Source organism: Centropristis striata, chromosome 4 (assembly GCF_030273125.1).
Source record: "Centropristis striata isolate RG_2023a ecotype Rhode Island chromosome 4, C.striata_1.0, whole genome shotgun sequence".
NCBI lineage: Eukaryota > Metazoa > Chordata > Actinopteri > Perciformes > Serranidae > Centropristis > Centropristis striata.
The window spans coordinates 17,899,688-17,919,692 of NC_081520.1; the positions used below are offsets into that span (position 1 = coordinate 17,899,688).

Genomic DNA, 20,005 nt, shown 5'->3' on the forward strand with positions numbered 1-20,005 from the left:
ATGGAAAATCTCTTTGTAGTAATTGTTACTCTGTGCATTGACAATAAAGGCTTCTGATTCTAAGGTGTGTGGAGAAGGAAACAAAGGCTGAAACTCCAGCTGGAGTTTTGACCTCTTTGCCCACATGACCTGAGACATTTACTGATCTAAACTAACTATTTACCAATAGTGGAGTGGCTTTTCTTGCTGTGTCGGGCGTTTAGTAAAGGAGAGGGAGCACATGCATGCATTAATATGAGTTAAGCAGATTCAGGGGGGGGCCCATTCACTGGAACCTTTTCAGGGGCCCAGCTATTCCTGTGGGCGGGTCTGGGATTACTGAGCGGGCCCCTGAACCTGAAGAGCCTTTGTTTGAAATGACTGTTATTAACAATTCTTGTTAGAAAGTCACAGAGCTCAGTTAAAAGTACAAACTGATGACATGTTGTGCTCCTTTCCTTCACATTTACTATGTTACAAGGCAACAGTAACTTTGGATCTGTGTGGCAGGAAGCAGTGGTGGAATGTAACTAAGTACATTTACTCAAGTACTGTACTTAAGTACAATTTTGAGGTATGTGTACTTTACTTGAATATTTCTCTCATAATTTCACCTTTTTATCTCATAATTTCAACTTTTTATCTCATGATTATCTCATAATTTCGACTTTAACTCATAATTATGACTTTTTATCTCACAATTTTGACTTTTTTGATCTCATAATTATGACTTTTATCTCATTCTTGTGACTTTCTATCTCATAATTGTGACTTTTTATCTCATAATTGTGACTTTTTATCTCATAATTATAACCTTTTTATCTCATACTTGTGACTTTTATCTCATAATTATGACTTTTTATGTCATATTTTAACTTTTTATCTCATAATTTCGACTTTTTATCTCATAATTCCGACTTTGTATCTCATAATTATGACTTTTAAATCTCATAATGACTTTTTATGTAATTATTATGACTTTTATCTAATAATAACGACTTTTCATCTCATAATTATGACTTTTTATCTCATAATTATGACTTTGCCTCATAATTTCGACTTTTTATATCATAATAATGAATTTTTGTCTCATTATTATGACTTTTTATCTCATAGTTATGCCTTATTATCTCATTATGTCGACTTACTTTGAGGATATTTTTCTTATAAAGGCTAAGTTTTATCTTTTTTTTTTCTTTTTTTCTGTTGGTAATGAACTTCCATACCTTCAGAACCTGAGGCCAACAGATAAATATGCTGTTTATGTTTAAGCAGACAATAACCAACCACCAACCCTTGTGAATATGTTATGATATGATTACCATGGTGGCAGCTGGCCTGTCCTCTGGCCGCCTGCTGTCAACTTGTTCCCCAACACAATAGCCGTGCTGGGCCTCTCTGTCTCCATACATTCCTATAATCCTCCATCTGCTCACAGCGCTCGGCGCGGAGGAGGAGCGTTAACGGCGCCGGGACCCGGTCAGTGGCAGGGCGGACATGGCGGCACACAGCCCTGTGTCTCACTGGAGAGGCTGTTAGTCAGCTTTTATACTCAACATGTATCTGATTCCACACGGAATCATTTGTTTTTCCTGCGAGGAGATACTGCTGCTGCTGCGTTTTGGTGCGTAAATCTGTGATTTTGCGCGGGTTGAGGCTGCAAAATCTCCAAGCAGAGCTCCGAACCAGGGCGGAATGAAGGTATGAGTTTATAAGACTTAATCAATTTCAAGCCAAGAAATTATTTAAATGTTTTTTCCCCCCGAATAAAAATATTGGTTCTCAGCAATGTTGCAGCTTTCTCCAACTTCCTACCGAGTTTATTGAGGCTCTTATGGATTAACACACCACCAACTGGACCATATAAGGCGCGTCACTTATATTGGAACTTGAACACATGCAGGCTAATATTAGATCTGCAGCATATGGCTCCGAGTGGCTGTTTGTGTGGCACATATAACGGCGCCTGACGCGCACATGTTGCATCATGTCACTTTAAAAGCAAAGTTTGACGCTCTACTTGTTGATCATTGTGAACCAGTTGCTGCTGGTGTAGTAGAAGAAGAACATTGACAGTGTTTCTGTGAGAATATCTGTCGTTAACCTGCTGTCTCTCTCTCTCTGCATTTTCAGCGCCTAAAGCCCCGCAGATGTCTCTCCACCGGCTCTTTAAGGTACATCATGTTCACTCACATGCTGCAACTTTTCATACACACTTTAATCTCATGTAAAATATGTTTTATGCTGCGTTATGGTAACTTTGTTCTCTATACTGCAAAAAAAATCTGTAATTTTTTACGGTAAAAAAAAAAGCTCCTCTGACTTGGTGTCTTCACACAGAAACACGTGACTCGTTACAACATACTGGAATATTAAATAAAAATCATTATGGTTTGGTATTTTTAGATATGCACATGGAGGAGGCAAGATCTTTGACAACTACAAAATATTTTGTTTTAAAGTGCACTGTAAAAAACAGTTTTTACGGTTAAAAAAAAAACCGGCAGCTGTGGTTGTCAGAACTTTACCGTAATGAATACGGTGCAACTTTTTCTAATATTACGGTAAAATGATATTAGCACTGTTGATTTCACGTTTAAGATTGTCATTTTATTCCATGTTACCGTAAAAAAAAAAAAAGGTTTTTCCATCAAAAGAAACGCTGTTCTGCCATATAATTGACAAGAAAATTGTGTTTAGTACATTTAACAACTTTTTTACAAAAAATAGATGCAAAAATTACAGTGATGGCTTGTATATATATTTCAGTATATTTTTGTTAAAACACAGTGCCAGTGTATTTTATAGTGGAGTAATATATATATATATATATATATATATATATATATATATATACATTCTTGTAGCATTTATGTAGTATTGCATGTTGCAGTAGCAGATGTCTAACACTTGTGTGCAGTATTGCAGCAGGTTTAAACCGACAGTCTCTTCTGATCGTCCTCTTGTCCTGTTGTCTCACTCCACAGTGTTGCTCTGATTCTCAAGATAAATTATCTAACACTTCTAAATCTAAAGTTTTTTTAACTTGGTAAGAAACAAATAATTGTCAGGTCACTCTGCTCGGGCCAGTTCATCGCTGCTTGCAGCTTTAATTTATCTTGTTTTAAGAGTTAATTTCTTATTTTAAGTGTTCAACATGCTTATTTCTAGATTTAATAATCTTAATTTAAGAAATCTTGTCAAGGTAAATTATCTGTCCATGCAGCAAGATCATTTCCCTCATATTTAGTGTTTTTATCTTGTTTTTAGACTTACCTTTTTTGCAGTGGGAGCACTGGGCTGTCACACACACACACACACACACACATCCTCTGAGGTATGTCCAACATGTTTCCTCCCAGTATGTAAAGTATTTTGTGTGGTCGGTGGTCATGGAACGCAGCAGAGCTCCACCCTGCAGGTTATTTCTGTCTCCAGCCCCACCTGTCTATCTAGTGTATGTGGGGATTTAAGTTTTATACCCAACACTAACTGAACCTGACAGCATTCGATGTGTCTTTCTACCAAAAAACTATGAGTGATAACATTTGCAGGAGAAATATTAAAACAGTTTTAAAAGAAATAAGAAATGTCAAGAAATCAGTTAATGTGAAATGTGTGTGAGCTGCAACAAGACATTTGTTTTAAATGAAGGAGTTCACGTTAAATAAAAATGATATGCTTCACAGTTTAGTTTAATTATTTTTATGAGCAACAAGATAAAGTGATTTAGAAATGGCCACATGGTGGCGCCATTAGGTCCACAGCAGAAGATAATGACAAAATGTACACTGTAAAAAGAAACCTGTTGTTTTTATGGTAAAAAAAACGGCAGCTGTGGTTGCCAGAACTTTACCGTAATAAATACAGTGCAACTTTTTTATAATGTTTTTTATAATATAAAAGGATATTAGCACTGTTGATTTCACGGTTAAGATTGCCATTTTATTCCATAAATACTGTTTCATCGTTACTGAAACTGAATTAACTCATTTATCATTTTACGTCTTTTACTGTCATGGTTTAACAGTTTTTCACCGTAAAATCTGCAGACATTTTTTACAGTGTATTGTTATTTTTATTTTATTTTTTTGATATTCTGCTATCGAGCAGTAATTGATATTGTACTACCATAATTGTAAATAATAAAACTCCATGAAAACTGTATTATTAAAGAATACCCGTCGTGCTAACATGAGGAATAAGGAAAAATAAACATACAGACATCACAAAACCAAAATAATTCTTCTCTGGTGGGACGAACAGTGAAGAAATATTTAGTTTATTCACATCTGCATCTTATCACTGCAGCCTCGAGCTGCACCACCCATAATAATGCTGTAATGGAAAGAGTCTCTGCTGCCAGGGGATGACTCCAGTGTGTGTGTGTGTGTGTGTGTGTGTCTGTGTGTGTGTGCTGCCCTGAGGACCACCCAGTAAAACTGACTCATGTACTAAAGTGTTGTGACAGATTATATCAGTTTTGTTTGTGTTTCTCTTCTTGCAGATGTTGCAGCTCCAAGATGCTGCAGGATGAACCTACAGCAGGTACGGTGTGTGTGTGTGTGTGTGTGTGTGTGTGTGTGTGTGTTTGTGTGCACTGCAAAAAAGTGGTGTCTAAAAACAAGATAAAAAAAAACATTGTTAAATCTAGAAATAAGCATGTCTACAGGTGCATTTAGAAGGCTTAAAATAAGCATAAGATGCTGGTTTTAAGATAATACAAATAAATACACTAAATATAAGCAATTACATATTCTGTTTTCTTACTTTTAGCAAATTAAGCTGAAGATTATGTAAAAAAAAAATATATAGATTTAGAGAAAAAATACTCAGTATTAGTGAAGAATGACTAAGCTAAAAAAGGTGTTTCTATAAACCAGATAAAACAGTAAATCTGAGGGAAATGATGTTGCTGCATGGACAGATAATTTACCTTGACAAGATTTCTTAATTTAAGATTATTAAATCTAGAAATAAGCATGTTGAACACTTAAAATAAGAAATTAACGCTTAAAACAAGATAAATTAAAGCTGCAAGCAGCGATGAACTGGCCCGAACAGAGTGACCTGACAATTATTTGGTTCTTACCAAGATAAAAAAAAACTTTTTGTGTCTTTTTTTGGTGTTTTTACATCTTTTTTGTTTCTTTTTTTGTGTCTTTTCATGTCTTTTTTGTGATTTTACATCTTTTGTTTCCGAAGATGTACAAAACAGATAAAATTAAAGCTGCAAGTAGCGATGAACTGGCCCGAGCAGAGTGACCTGTCAATTATTTGTTTCTTATTTGTTTCTATATATATATATATATATATATATATATATATATATATATATATATATATATATATACATATACCAAGTTAGAAAGACCAACATCACGTGAATGCAAGTCTGTAAAAATGAGAAGTAACTTAAAAGAATTCAGTGATTCAGCGATCCTTAATTTAAAAGATAAGTCTTAAGCACCTAGATGAAAAAATAGGAAAATACCACATAGCACTTTACATTCTGCAGCCCCTCCCCGTGCCCCTGTGTTAACTTCTTCAAATCAGATCAGAAGTTCTCCAGTTTAACTGCTGGTGAAGGTGATAATGACCAGGGTGGTGTTTGTATGTGTGTGTTTGTGTGTTTTTGCACTTTAATTACCATGGTGTCCTCTCAGTGGACAGATGTGGTGACGAGGGTGCAGACAGTAAAGGTGGAGTCCCGTCTGTTACACGGCTGGTGCTGATCGTACCTGTCTGATGTCCCTGGGGCCCCACCACACTCACTGCTGCTGGATGATGTTTATTATGTGACTCTGATGGGAAACTTTATAGAGTTATAGGTTATAAGTAATAAGAACAGCGTTTATTTAGCCCTATACCTTCAGCTGGGGTTTTAATTGATGGCTCTTTGAGAAATCCATGACACTTTTATTAACTTTTAACACAACAGGTTAATCAGTAAGTGACAGGTCCTTAATTAAGGGCAACAAGTTTATAATTTCCTAAATTAACACACCTGCACTTGTAAATCCTGCGCAGTCACCAAAAAAAGATGGCAAGGTCCGATTCTGCAAACCACAGATACATTAATATGAAGCATACTACAATATAAAACCATCCACGTCAATATTGCGATAACGAAAACTTTATTATCCACTGAGTGTAAATTTCTCTCTGGTTTCACCGTAGACATGTCTAAAAACAACAGAACAAATAGTGACACAATAAAGAAAACAATTCAAGGATAGAAAAATATAAAATAGCCTACAGCAATAACTGTACTTCACACATCACCCATTCAAGTACATAATTACATAAAAGCACACTATAGTACAAATCAAGTTTACAACTGTAGGCTTGAGACCTGATTTATTCAGAGAATAAAACCCTCAGCAAAGGAAAAAACAGGAGTAATAAGGGTAAATATCTACCGTATTCTGCTCTTATTTATTGCGTTGACAGCTTCTGGGACAAAGGACTGTTTGTAGAGGTTCTTCCTGCCGTCGGGAGCCTAGACTGCTTCCCTGAAGGCAAAAGCTTGAATTCATTGTACATGGGATGAGAGGAGTCATTAATTATCTTCTCAGCTTTACTTCTAATTAATTCATCATAAAGACAGCTCAAATGTTTCTGTGGCTTCCCTAAAATCTTAGAGGCCACGTTCAATATTTTCTGCAGGTTGTTTCTCTCTTTAATATTCAGGTTTCTGTACCACATGATCATATTAAATGATAAAATACTTCCCACCAGGCTCTTATACACACTCTTATATACTCACTATAAAACTGTTAAGCTTGTGTAGCAGGTGGAGGCATTGTGAACATTATTTGACACTTTCTCCTGTGAGAAACCAAAAATCAACATTGTTATTTTAAATTAACCAAAAAATTAACTTCCATCATGATGTCAAACTCTACATCACCATCTGTTGCGTTTAGTTGTTTTGTCTAATTATGTACGAAAGTAATTCTGATGTTTTTCTGAACCTTAACCAAGGAGTTTTGTTGCCAATTTACAAAGTTTGTCAGAAAGTGTTGCTCAGGGCTCTTGACAAAGTGTCGACACGCTGAATGAAAAGAGTTTGCAGCAGATCAGAAATGTTAAAAAACTCAACATATCTGTGGTTTGCAGAAACCATGGCAACCTTTTATCCTGGTGACTGGGTTGTGTAGGTCATTAATAATAAAGATTCTTCGACTCTTCTTATCATAATTTAATTTTACTTGTCATTTAACTGAATGTGGCCCTGAACCGTATCCAGGTTTGACCCTGAAACAAATCTCTTGAACTGTGATAATTTATGTTTTACTCTCTCTCTCCTCCAGGTAAGATCACACTGGAACCGCTGGAGAAGAACCGCAGCATCACAACTTCAGATTAAATTATATTTACTGTGTTTAGCGGAAGAGTTATTGTATAAAGCTAATGCAGTTTATACACTGCAAAAAGGTGTGTCTAAAAACAAGATAAAAACAGTAAATCTGATGGAAATGATCTTGCTGCATGGACAGATAATGTCACTTGACTCGCTGCTTGCAGCTTTAATTGATCTTGTTTTAAGAGTTAATTTCTTATTTTAAGCGTTCAACATGCTTATTTCTAGATTTAATCATCTTAATTTAAAAAAAATTTGTCAAGTTAAATTTTCTGTCCATGCAGCAAGATCATTTCCCTCAGATTTAGTGTTTTTATCTTGTTTTAGACACACCTTTTTTGCAGTGTAGTAAGTGTCTCCTTATTATCACTTGTCACTGATAAAGATGTGTATAATTGACCTATTCTGTATGTTTTCTAGTAAATAATCCAATGGGACCAAATACAAAAACAAAGTCTTAACCGTCTTGTTGTCTCGTTTTGTTCTGAGGAAGGAAATAAAGCATTCTGTTCCTGAGATTTCATCCCCTCGTGCTTCTGAATATTATCAACTAATTTGCATCGTTTATCAATTCTCTCCTGTAATGTGATTGGCCGTCAGTGGCTCTGTAGTGCTGACATCATCCTGTTTCACCAGGTCTCCATGGCGACTTGTTTTAGGTCTTAAACTCACAAAATATATGTTTTCTGAAACACCAAAGAGGATTGGCAAAATATGTTCATAAAATCTGCCACAATTCCTGCACGGTGATGCCGACAATCAATCAGATTAATCAGAATCAATCAAAGTTATTTACATAATCTTATCAGTTAATCATAATATATATTAAGAAGACAAAATAACATATGAAGAAGGTTTATTTTAAGCATTTATTTATGAGTAGACTGATCGCTGAGAGGTATGTTGAGAGGAAAATACCATATGGTAGTCTGTTATTTTATTTCAATTTCAAATGAGTTTATTTACCCACTTATGGGGCAATTAAGAATGTGTATTAATGTCCAATAAACTGGTTAATTACTCTGGACCACCATGCACCGTCTATTGCTCCTTAGTTTTTGTCGACACTTTCAAAATAAAAGCGCCACGCCAATCCCGGCTCACAACACCTATTCTAACCTATCTTTGTCAGTATGTGTTTTATTTTGAATCGTAAAACCAGAAACCAGAGAAGGATCTTTTGAATCTCTCCGTCCTGCAGCAGAGAGAGAGGAGCCATCCATTGCTGTTTTTGGTCCATAAAGGTTTTGTGATTTATTGCATGTTTAACTGTAATAGTCTTGAACCATGTCATCACTACATTTGAATGAGCTGTAGCCAGCATGCTGTTGGGCTGTGACAGCTGAATGGCTCCTGTCAATACACCACACAGTGTGAACATAATGCACTTCTAAGAAATGTGCCCTATTGTCCTCAAGAGCTCGCCCTCCACACTGCACTTCATCTGCTGCTCAGAAATAAACCCACCAAGAGTGAAGTGGTTTGGATGAACAAAGTGTCAGATATGCAAAGTGGTTGTTCTTTCAACACACTGCAGAAAAGGTGTGTCTAAAACCAGATAAAAACACTAAATCTGAGGGAAATGATCTTGCTGCATGGACAGATAATTTCACTGGACAAGAGTTCTTAAATTAAGTTTATTAAATCTAGAAAAAAGCATGTTGAACACTTAAAATAAGAAATTAAGCAGCGATGAACTGGCCCCAACAGAGTGACCTGACAATTATTTGTTTCTTACCAAGATAAAAAAAAACTTTAGATTTAGAAGTGTTAGATAATTTATCTTGTTTTAAGAGTTAATTTCCTATTTTAAGTGTCCACCATGCTTATTTCTAGATTTAACAAACTTAATTTAAGAAATCTCTTGGTTTTATTCTGGTTTTAAATGGTTTTAAGTGGTTTGAACTGGTTTAATTCTGTTTTTTTGTGGATTTATTCTGGTTTTAACTGGTTTTATTCTGGTTTATGTGGGTTTTATTCTGGTTTTATTCTTGTTTGAAGAGTTAATTTCCTATTTTAAGCATTCAACATGCTTATTTCTAGATTGAATAATCTTAATTAAAAAATCTTGTCAAGTGAAATTATCTATCCATGCAGCAAGATAATTTCCCTCAGATTTAGTGTTTTTATCTTGTTTTTAGACACACCTTTTTTGCCATGCACGTGGAACCCTCTCAGGTGTTTTTGCAGATTAGAGATGCCCCAAAAGTTTCCTAGTTTTCTGTGTCGTGGCCCTGAAATCTGTGTAATATTTGTCCAGTAAACAAACACTCTGCCGTTCATAAATGTGCTTTGGTTTCTTTGCATTCCTTTTCCCCCTCTGGTGGCATTTCTGACAGCAGCAGTTGTGTCTTTAGAGAAATGACATGTCATCGCTCAAAACAAAATGATTCATCCGTCTGAACGGTGGGAAAGTAGAGGAGGGCTGTCGACTACATTTTTAAGCTGGAAGGTCTGAGCTGTGAGTGGGCATCGGGAGAAGAAAAACCTGTGTGATCCTTCTGAGTCACTTTCTGTTAAACCCACAGGATTCTCAGGGCTTTAGCTGTGTGTGAAGTCAGTGTGTGTGTGTGTGTGCGTGTGTGTGTGGCTGCACGCTGGCTCTATCCTCGATGACTCAGCTCTCAACTACTCTGCACTTTGTAGGGATTAACTGAGGCATGTGGCAGACAAACACAGCCTTTAATGAGTACAGAAACTACATTTATCACCCTGAGACCTGGTGAAGCATCACACGTTCTCTCTGTGTGGGGCAGAAAACACTCATTTTCAGAATAAAAGGTCAATCTCTTCAATAAAACAACAGTCTTAAAAAGGATTATAATGGAACAAAATGAATTCAGGTTTTAATGCTTTTGAGGGGAAGGCTTTTGAATAATTTACTGTTTGTTTTTAACGCTGTGAACTTTTAACAGATGTCGGATTATTTTGTTTGATGACAGCACTTTATAAATTAATGTTTTGATTTGATTTTGAATGAATATCCTGTGAATAGAAAATAAATTATTGAACTGCTCTCATCTCTGGTTCTCGTACTTTAACTGGTGTACAAATGCAAAGAGGCTTCTTCAGTAAAGCAGCGAGCACAAGTTCAATTCTACATTAATCTTTACATTTAAAAACCTCGACCTGCCAGCCAGTCAGAGTCAGAGTCGGCAGAAAATTGTCCACAAAAGCCGTATTTCCACTAGGGGGAAAAGTGGCCACCAGGAAAGTCTCAGGTCACAACCTCTCAAATGTCTGTTCACTCTACGTGTCTCCATTACAAAAAGGCCCCCAGAGGGATTTACGAGATGAGCAGCATGGCTTATTATGCACAGCGTCTCCGCTGATCATGAATATCGTGATCGTGAATTAACCGGCATCACTAACTGTGCACAGAGTGTCTGGTGCTTGTTGTAAACAAACAGAGATCACTAAGTGAACACCTCCTACAGCAGCAGCACATACACACTGTACTGCTACAGAGCTAACTGTTAGCCTGTTAGCAATTTGCAGACTGGACGCTAAGGGGTTAACATCCCCTCTGGCTCTGCAGCTGGCAGAGACTGCTGCAGGAGGACTGTGCCGCTTCGACTCGTTCTTACGTTTTTAAGAACGAGTCTACAAAAGTCTCCAATAACACCAGAAAAAGTCTCTGGATTTGTCTCCAGTCACTTTTTTTGAAAAATAGTCACTAAGGGGGTCTGAAAAGTTGCAAAATATAGCAACAAAGTTACTAAGTTGGCAACACTGCTTCACCGGCTTTTACAAATGGTGCGTGTTGTTGTCTCGTCGAGTACTACGTCACATCCTACTTAGCGTTCTATCCGATCAGCAACCAGGCTTTTTTCAGGGGAGAAAAACGGCCCTGCTCTTCTACAGGGACTAAAAAAGTCCAGACAAAAGTCTGCTCTGAACGGCTCGTATTCAAATTAGGGGCGTTTCGGCGAGTGAGCCGCTCATGCTCAGTGAGTAGCTCATGGTCATATGTCACAATTGTCCAATGTCAATCGCAAAAAGTAATACATTTAGTATATATTTTGCATTCATTTATTGAACGGAGATTTGTTTGCCTGTCCTGTTTTGACCCTGACCAATTTCATCATTCTTTAAGCTTTATATTCTCATATGGCCATTAAAAATAAAACTGAAATGATCCCATCTGCCTGCTTTACCTGTTTTTCAGCCGCTTCACTTGTTGCCCGCATTCACTAGCTGTGAATGTGACACTTGAATAATCGGGTCATGGTTCCTGGAAAGAGGCATTGCTTTCTGGTTCACTGGATGTATTCTTTTTTTCAGCACTTGAGCAATCTCCAAAACTGGGCCACTCACACAAAAATAAGCAATAAAAAGCACAACAGGTAAGAAAATAAATATGTACTTTTTATTTGGGCAATAAATGTCCCTTAAACCATTTCGTTTTGTTGCCTTACCAAGTAGTTTGTGTCACAACACTAACATGGTTAAAACTGCAGCAATGCAACTCAGATTCAAAGATTTAACAACAAACCATATAATACTTTATAAGCTCTCATACAAATGAACATATAGCACATGGGTCAGTACACTGCAAAAAAAGGTGAGTCTAAAAACAAGATAAAAACAGTAAATCTGAGGGAAATGATCTTGCAGCATGGACAGATAATTTCACTTCACTAATTTCACAAGATTTCTTAAATTAAGATTAATAAATCTAGAAATAAGCATGTTGAACACTTATAATAAGATAATAACTCGTATACTTCTAAAGTTGTTTATCTTGGTAAGAAACAAATAATTGTCAGTGCACTCTGCTCGGGCCAGTTCATCGCTGCTGGCAGCTTTAATTTGATCTGTTTTGTACATTTTTTGTATTTTTTGGTCAAAAGAAGATGTAAAAAGACAAAAAATGACCAAAAAAAGAAACAAAATGTCCAAAAAAAGACACAAAATGACCAAAAAACACACAAAAAAAGACATAAAAGTCCAAAAAAAGACATAAAAAGACCAAAAAGACACAAAAAGTTTTTTTATCTTGATAAGAAACAAATAATCATCAGGTCACTCTGCTTGGGCCAGTTCATCGCTGCTTGCAGCTTTAATTCATCTTGTTTTAAGAATTAATTTCTTATTTTAAGTGCTCAACATGTTTATTTCTAGATTTAATAATCTTAATTTAAGAAATCTTGTCAAGTGAAATTATCTGTCCATGCAGCAAGATCATTTCCCTCAGATTTAGTGTTTTTATCTTGTTTTTAGACTCACCTTTTTTGCAGTGTAGCTTTATAAATACACAACACCTGCAAAATATACAATCTGCTTGGTCTTTGCATGACATTTAAGTGTGCAACATGTATTAGTTATAGAAATGAAGCTCGTCACAGAGGCTCCCTGGTTCATGATGCAGCATCAACATGACATCCTCTCTAACAGGATGAGCCAGCTGTGTGACGAGCTGCAGCTCAGGCTGAGAGCTCTTCTTCCTCTGATTAGACAGAGGCACAGAAAGGACGGGGACATGAGCAGGAGCGAGGAGCGAGGATGGAGACGTGGAGAGGTAATGACTTGGCCTAGAAACACTGTTGGACTAACAGGCCCCAAAGCTGTGCAGCTTTCTGAATGACATCATCTGTCTCAAAGGTCTTATTATCACATCCACTGTAGCCACCAATAAATAAATCTAACAATAAATCAGACTTTATTTATATAGCACTTTTCATACAAGAGAGATGCAACACAAAGCGCTTTACATAAAAAAGGAGAAAATACCAATAATAATAAAAAATTTAAAAATTATTCATAGAAACAAGCAAACACCCTCCACCCCACCCACCCATCCTATTAAAAACAAAGCACAAACTGAGGAAGCGCCATCTCAACATGGAGCAGTGAGGAAACACTGGAGGCAGTTTAGAAATTAATTAGATTAAAAAATAGAGTAAGATAAGATAAAATAAAATAAGATTAAAAAAAATAAATATAATAATAATAATAAATAAATAAAGTAAAAGTCAATAAAAACAATGGAAAGTAAATTTAAAAATAAATTTACAAAAGCTAGATAAAAAAGATAAAACAATAAATAAATAATTTAGAAATAGAGCATGATAATATATATATATATATATATATATATATATATATATATATATATATATATATATATATGTATAGACTAATAAATAGTAGCAAATAAATAAGTAAATAAAAGAGAAGATGTTATAACACTAAGATGTATGTTTTAAATAGTTATAAATAAATCTACCAATAAATCCACAGTCATCAGCTACTGATGCAATATGTTGAAATATATAGAATTGAAATATAATATATAATAATGTATAAATACATTCTCACAGTTGTTCACATAATATACTATTAAAAGCAACATGGATAACTTATTTTTAGTGACTACAAATCTCTAATCAGCCGCTGGTGCCTCCCATCTCATTCATCATGTCTGCTTCCAAGCATTACACATTTGTTTTCCCCAGAGCAAACTACAGTAAGGTATCTTATAAATCTATAGTGCCAAACTTTTGTTTCTCCTCTCTGGCATTGAATGCTATTACACAAAAACTCTCTGGGTACTTTTGTACACGGTGGTGTAGTGGTTAGCACTCTTGCCTCACAGCGTGGGTTCTCCGGCTTCCTCCCACAGTCCAAAAACATGCACTTAGGTTGAATTGGTGACTAAATTGCCCGTAGGTGTGTATGAGAGTGTGATTGTCTGTCTCTATGATAGTTTGGAGATCTGTTCTGGGTGAACCCAGGCGGCAACCTCTGAGTCTGAGCAGGGAGGCAAACCAGGAAAATTCCAGCAGGGGGCGCTATGTTTGGCTTCAAAAACATTCTGTCCATTCATTTTAGTGCAAAATGAGAAAACTTCTCACTTGATTTATTACCTCAGAATTTTGAGACACTATGGTCTCAATCACTAGTAAAAAAAATCTTCTTCAAGACAATTTGATGTTAATAGTGTAAATAATGGCCCCATTTAGAAGAAAATAGAAGATAAAGAATCGTTTGATTTGGGGCGGGGCTACCTTTGATTGACAGGTCACTAACAAGGCGAGCCGTCATCAGGAGAGAAGCAGAACAATGCGTATCCACGGCAATGTGTCAATAAAGTTATATATAACGTTATATAGATATAAAAAAGGACATTTAGCGGTTTGGTCTCATAACTTTGACCCGTTCACTGTATTTTCACTTAATGACAAAAATGTCACACAAAATTACAAAAAAAAACCCACAAAATGACCAAAAAAAGACACAAAATGGCCGAAAAGGACACAAAATTACAAAAAGAGAAACATTATTTTAAAAAGACACAAAATTATTTAAAAAGACACAAAATTATTAAAAAAGACACAAAATGACCAAAAAAAGTAATTAAAGGGACCTTCCACACACAACACGGTAAAGTGCCATTCATATAAAACTCACATTAAACTTTCATATCAAGGTGGGGGCCACAAAATATTGTCACGAGGGCCGCAATTGGCCCGCGGGCCGCAAGTTTGAGACCCCTGGTTTAGAGGCACCAGATTCAGCTGTTGATGCGGAGAACACTGTTTCCACTTGTTTCAATAGGAACCAGTGGACTTGAAAGTTATTTCTGGTTTTGTTTTTATCATATATTAAAAATAGGGCCGGGACTCGATTCAAAAATTAATCTAATTAATTAGAGGCTTTGTAATTAATTAATCGAAATTAATCGCATTTTAATCGCATATAAATATTTGACCTGAGAACAGTGAGAAGTAATTTTTTTCACATGGATTTTTAGTATACCATTGAATAATGACTGAATACATGAGCTTAAGCAACAAAAATATTGTTTATTTTGTTCAAGTCCAACAGACCAGTGCAATTTTTGCCATTAAGTGTAGCAATAGCATATTTAGAAATATAGTACATTTCATAAATTCAGGAAGCCTATAGGTAGGTAGACCTTCTGTAAACTAGAATACTTTGTTTTTTAAGTAAAACACAATCCACGCTAGCTAGCACACTAGCCGCTAGCTGCTATATGTTTAGCATTGAGGTGATACTTGAGGCTGGATGTGCTGCGGTGATATGTGAATTCCTTGTTGCATAGCAACACAACCATGCTCTTATTGACGCTTCCATCCGTTGGTTTTTTAACAAAATGTCCCATCATCCACGGGGCCAACCAAAGCGTCTCATCAGCTTCTTCCTTCATGTTCACTGTGGTTTGTTGTTGTCTGAACTCATCAACGCTAGTTGGTGCTCCAGTATAATCAGTCCGCCTGAAACTCATCCAGTGAGAAACGTTCCGCGATGCAAAAATAAGTGCGTTAAAATGCGTCAATTTTTTTTAAAGCGTTAATTTTTGTGTATTTAATTAATCTTAATTAACGCGCCCTAATTAAAAAATATAGCCAGCCTCAAATAAATAAAACAGTTTCTGATCATTCAGTGACACAGTGCCATAAGCAGAGGTTGTGTTGGCTGCGGTTGTGTCTGACTGGTATCCAGTGTCCAGCCCCTCTAAGCCCAGTAACAAGGCCCTGCTGGGCCACAGCTAAAGCCTCCAGCAGCACAAACAATGGAGCAGGGCTTTACAAAGGGCTGGAGCAAACTGCTGACTGTCCACTAGTGCTAATACACCCCTATTCTGTCCCGTCTCGCTGCTGTCGCCTCTCCCTCACACACACTCACACCTACATACCCCATGTCTATCGCTCACTTTATGGTGCTTTTGCAGAAGAAAAAGAAAGTTCAGTGGTCCATATGTTGATATGTACACACACTGATGAGATAGTCCCTCTCTTCTTCTGTCTTTCTGTCTCTCTTTCTATTAACCCCCCTCCTCTCTATCCCTCTTCCTCCCTCCATCCATCCCTCTATCCCCCGATCCCGGGACCCCTCCACCCTTTTTTGTCTCTCTCACTTTCTTTCTATTTGTGATCCACACTGACAGTGTAGCTTGGTCTCTCGTGGGCCCCGAACGGTCAAACCGATCCCCAGATCGCCTCTGACGCCCACCTGCCTCCCCCAGCGCTGCCACCCAGCTCTCCCAGCTCTCCCAGCTCTCCCAGCCCCACAGCCCTCGACTAGGCTGCTCCGTCGGCGTCTCCTCCATCGGCCTCCTGCTGCCGACCATGTGCGAGTGTCTGCGAGGAATATTCAGAGTCACCTGGACGCCTTCCTCCAATGCAGGTCAGGATCAATTACTGTCTTACTGGAGTTTGAGTTTGAGTTTATTTATTTAAAACAGGGACAATACATGTTAATCCTTTATAGGGCACTCATTGAAATACTTGCAAATTCCAAATTTCAACCCTAGAGAATATTGGAGGATATTACATACAGCCAGAATGTCCCCCCCCCGGGGAAGGGGGGTAATATTTTGACAAAAAAGTTTACGAGATTAAAGTGGCAAATCTACGAGAAAAAAATGCGCAGATTTATGAGATTTAAAGTGGTGAATCTGCGGCTTTTTTTGTGCAAATTTGCCACAAATCTCCTTTAAATCTCTTAAGTCTGCAAGTTTTTTTCTTGTAGATTTGCCACTTTAATGTAGTAAATTTTCAACTCGATACCAATGATCAGGAAAATATTCGATACTCAATACCATTTTCGATACCACAAGGATAAAAACATACCCCAAAATTTAACAGAAATATTTTTATTAACAAGAAAAATGTAATTTGTAAATATTAACAGAACCACAGGTTAAATATTTATAATAAAAAAACAGTTGTGCAAAAAGAAACTGCAACTATGATAACAAGCTTTAGATACTCGACACTTTTGAAAATGAGTATCGTATCCGGATACAACATTTTAGTATCCATACTTTTTTGAGTATTGATACTTTTGACAACTCTAACATATACATGTAAATATGCAAGATTATAGCCAACGGCTAATTTCCATCTTTAGTCCCTTTGGCAGGTTGATGTCAATACCATAACCATAACAATAAAATCAATAAAACAACAGTAACAACTAGTAGAAAAAAACAAAAAAACAAACAAAAAAAAAACAGGAGCACATTTTAGTGGATTAAAGAATTGTCATATGACAAAAACATTTTCTTAGTCACATAGAAAGATTATCGACTGTGAAGGTACTTTGCCTCAGTTCAAACTGTTTGATAACTTGTGGGTTAGTTCAAAATTCATTCTGTAAAAGTAAAATCAACCGAAGTTTGTTAGAATTGAAGGCATCATCCACCGTGATCACTGCACCTTTTTCAGCTATTTCAGACTCAAACTACTGCCATTTATGCTCTTTGTTCTACTCATGGCTCCATCGTGTGATTCACATGTTTGGTGGTAAATGCAGTTCTAATATTTTAATTATTTTAGAAAAGCTTATTGCAAGAAAATTTGATTGAATTTGTTTGTTTGTTTTGCTGATATTTATACCTGGGATAACCTGCTTTGGGACACAAAGAGGAACATGTTGCATGTGGCTGAATGTTCATCTTGCGTCATAAGATATATTATATTGAGTAGTTGCTCTTATGATATGACTGTTCTGTGGTTTGATGAACTAAAGCGCAATCTAAAGTCTGTCAGAGACTCTATGTTACTGTGCTGTGAGACTTAATTGGTAGAAAGTGTACCAGATGGTTATTTGGTCGTTATTGTTGTCCAAGTACATATTCAGTATTTTCATGTTTGGTCACATCTGGAACTCCTTGAGATTGATCATAATCTGGTAAAGAGCTGGAAATTTTAGTGTCTTATTAGGGCTGTTTCCACTACCGCCCAATACCCGGAATGAGGCGGGTCTCACTCACTGAAATGCCCCTAATTTGAATACGAGCCGTCCTGAGCGGACTTTTGACGGGACTTTTTTCGTCCCTGTAGAAGAGCAAGGCCGTTTTTTTTCTCCCCTGAAAAAAGCCTGGTTGCTGATTGGATAGAACGCTAAGTAGGATGTGACGTAGTACTCGACGCCACAACAACACGCAACATTTGTAAAAGCCGGTGAAGCAGTGTTGCCAACTTAGCGACTTTGTTGCTATATTTAGCGACTTTTCAGAACCTCTTAGCGGCTATTGTTCCAAAAAGCGGCTGGAGACAAATCCAGCGACTTTTTCTGGTGTTATTGGAGACTTTTGGAGACTCGTTCTTACTCTTCTTAACAAGCCAGCGGCACAGTCCTCCTGCAGCAGTCTCTCCCAGCTGCAGAGCCGGAGGGGATGTTAACCCCTTAGTGTCCAGTCTGCAAATTGCTGATAGGGAGGAGGTGTTCACTTAGTGATCTCTGTTTGTTTACAACAAGCACCGGACACTCTGTGCACAGTTAGCGATGCCAGTTAATTCACCATCACAATGTTTATGATCAGCTGAGACGCTGTGCATAATTAGCCATGCTGCTTTGTTTATGATCAGCTGCTGATGTTGTGCAGTTAGCAACAGCGGCCACAGTTGAGTCTCCCATGTTTAATCTGTCGCTTATGTGATGTCACGGTCGAAACGGTCTCTAAGCGGTTACGGGGCGATCGAAAACCATTTTTGGCTAGCAAAAAACAAAAACAAAATGTTTGTTACTGACCTCAGAAAACTGAGAAGCGACTCCTTGGAGTGTCTGTTAGTTCAACCAAACGCTGAACAAGACATTTAATGAACAAAATGTTCAAATAAACTGTCATTAAGTGAAAATACAGTAAAAGCGTCAAAGTTATGAGACAAAACCGCTAAACCTCCTTTTTTTATATCTATATAACGTTATATATAACTTTATTGACACATTGCCGTGGATACGCATTGTTCTGCTTCTCACCTGATGACGCCTCGCCTTGTTAGTGACCTGTCGATCAAAGGTAGCCACGCCCCAAATCATACGATTCTTTATCTTCTATTTTATTCTAAATGGGGCCATTATTTACACTATTAACATCAAATTGTCTTGAAGAAGTTTTTTACTAGTGATTGAGACCATAGTGTTGTCCTAAAAAACATTTCTGAGGTAATAAATCAAGTGAGAAGTTTTCTCATTTTGCACTGAAATGGATGGACAGAAATGTTTTTGCAGCCAAACTTAGCGCCCCCTGCTGGAATTTTTGGTAGAATGCAGCTTAAGGCACTTTCTGGTTTGCCTCCTTGCTCAGACCCGGAAGTTGCCGCCTGGTAACTACTTAGCTCTTTTATAACAACTAACCAGGATTTTTGTAGTGTTGTAGCTTAAACTGAATGAAACAAAGGCCTTTTTCTGTGCCTAAACCTAAAGAAACTGAAAGTGAAATGTAACGAAAAAATGTCCGGTCAGTTGAATGGGCTGATAACAATCTACTGGACCTACTAGAAAGTAGTCGGCCCCGTTGCCCATATTTAAGGGATGATAACCGCTGAGAAAAGACCATTCATTAGTGTGTTAATGTGCTGATCTGTTTCATGTTCCTTTCTTTTCTTACTATGCACTGAAATGTTGTATGAAGCTGGACTGAGTGGTGGTCGTTCAATTAATTTTTTGCTGTGTCTTCAGGGAAAAAAACTTTGTTTAGGTTTTGGGGATTTGTTTGTTTGTTTATTTATCTGTGTCTACAGTTTGGAAATGGCTGCCGACAAAAGAGAAGTTAATACATTTATTTGCAGCTTGGAAACCAAAATACTGAACTAATAGAAGGCTAAAAGCTGTTTGATCTTCATAAGGTTAATATTCACATAACAAAGGACAAGTGAGGAGTTGAAGACTGATGATCCCTGTTGG

At 37.0% G+C, this 20,005-nt stretch overlaps 1 long non-coding RNA gene across 1 annotated transcript; it reads left to right on the forward strand.

Annotated features, from left to right (window-relative positions):
• The first annotated feature begins 1,797 nt into the window (after positions 1-1,797).
• On the forward strand, positions 1,798-7,535 carry LOC131970586 (uncharacterized). Its single transcript, XR_009394193.1, has 3 exons — positions 1,798-2,153; positions 4,487-4,527; positions 7,296-7,535. It is a non-coding gene; the product is annotated as an uncharacterized LOC131970586 (long non-coding RNA).
• The last annotated feature ends 12,470 nt before the right edge of the window (positions 7,536-20,005 follow it).